This window comes from Lipotes vexillifer, unplaced genomic scaffold (genome assembly GCF_000442215.2).
Source record: "Lipotes vexillifer unplaced genomic scaffold, Lipotes_vexillifer_v1.1 scaffold178, whole genome shotgun sequence".
Taxonomy (NCBI): Eukaryota; Metazoa; Chordata; class Mammalia; order Artiodactyla; family Lipotidae; genus Lipotes; species Lipotes vexillifer.
Window position 1 is genome coordinate 2,918,512 of NW_006775603.1, and position 2,190 is coordinate 2,920,701.

Below are 2,190 nucleotides of genomic sequence, written 5' to 3' on the forward strand. Positions count from 1 at the left end.
ATCTTTCATAAGCTTCATTCTCACACACCTATTTGCTCCTCTAGAAGTGATACAAAAGTATAATATCATTATTGTTAACAAAGACATATGCTATTTTAGGTCTAGTTTGAGTTTTGGAGGCCCAAGCCCAGAGGACCTGGTTCACAGAGTTGTAGAAAAATAACTCATTTGCCTCTAATAATAAATCAAGGAAATGCACTGCTCAATAGTAGAGGCAGGTTAGGAAGCATCATATAAGCAACGATCATTACAAATATCTAACAGCTGTTACACCACAGGCTCAGGTCAGTTAGAGGAGACATTGGCCATAGTTCAGGAGCTGGCTTAGAATCCCTTGCTAAGTCAGAATTAACCCTTTTGTTTCTGGATGATGGGGATGTATAGTGGGTGCCAGAGAGGACTGGTTGGGTGACTCGGGGGTTCTGGGGATTTCAGAGCAATGGCTACTTACCAAACTACATGAAATTATTTCAAAATTTGATCAACTGGTTTGTTCTACCATTGTGTACCATTTGAAGTAAGATAATAAACAATACAGAATAAATAATGCACTGGTTTAACAAAAATAAAACACAGAAATGGTATAAGGGAGACTGATTAAGAACTACTTTGTTTGAGGCTCTCTGAGTTGGTGACATTTGAATTGAAATCTGGATAATGAGAAGGAAAGTGTACTGGAAAACTGTTGGGAAGAATATTCTAGGGGATGTGACCAGCAAGCACACTATGTGACTTAAAATAGAATCAGCACTAGAGCACATGTATTCATATGTTCCTAAACATTTAGAAATTAATGTGAAAATATTATATAACAAAGATGCTAGAGTGAAAGAAATGAGAAAGAGCTAGGAGAAGCAGAGCTGTCAACAGGGGATAGATAGCTTAGGGAATTATGGTTAAAAATATAAACACTATGGAAATTTGAATGCAAACGCTAATTTCTCAATGAGAGGGTCATTAATTACATAAAAATTAGGCCTAATATTTAAGAACTGTGGATGGATCAGATGCTTGGTTTTCAAGGTGCCAAGGGAGAGACTTCTGAAGTATGACCATGTTCAAATATGAGATCAAGTATTTGCAGCCACTTGGTTAATAGTCTCCTGTATCCACACTTTTGAGTATTTTTCTCTGACAATGAATCTGAGCTTAGCCATACAGTTTGCTTTAGCCAAGCAAATGTGATGCAATGAAAGGCTTTAAAAGTTCTTGTGTGTCAGGGCTTACTTTCTCTTCCCGCTTTAGGAAACCTGAGATCACTATGTGACAAAGTCCAGCTAGGCTACTAAAAGGTAAGGGACCACTTAGAGCAAAGAGACCCAGCTGAGACCACCAGATCAAGCCACCTGCCCACTGCAGCCTCCACTTGAACCATCCTAGCCAAGAAGAACAACCAAGTCAATGCACAGAACCATGTGAAATATAATATTTGCTTCTTTTTTTTTTTTTTTTTTTTTTTATGCCTCTCACTGTTGCGGCCTCTCCTGTTGCGGAGCACAGGTTCCGGCCACAGCTCACGGACCCAGCCGCTCCACGGCATGTGAGATCTTCCCGGGGGCACGAACCCATGTCCCCTGCATCGGCAGGCGGACTCTCAACCACTGCGCCACCAGGGAAGCCCACTATTTGCTTCTTTAAATCACTAAGATGGTTTGCTACACAGCACAAGTTAACTAATACTGGGCCAAAGAGGAGAAATATACGATTAGCAAGTATCTGAAGTAAAAGTGAAGTATATTGTGGGAAAAAAAAAAAAATTGCTTAGATGCCTGGATCCTAAGGTAGTAACAATATCAATAACAAGAAAAACTGCCAAGAAATTTAATTCACTTCAAGTCCAATTCCAGAAAAATAAAATAAGGAGTATGAATGCTGTGCCAAGCATTATGCTAAGAGCTAAGGTATAAAAATAAACACCCCTCCCTTCAAGTTGCTCAGAGAGTCAGGATAGAGGGGGAGGGGTGGTTGGTGAGGGCCATGTTGTTTAGGAATTATTTCAGTGTTGTGTCAGTTCCCAGGGACCAGTATCTCACAACTTCAAGTTTTTAAAACTATGAAGCAAACCACATTTCATTTCTCTTTTCTCTTCTAAAAACAGCTCTTTTTCCCTCAAATTAATTATACTATTATTAGTATATATGCACATACTTTTACATATTTTTTAAATATTCCTCTCCACAGATTTTAGGG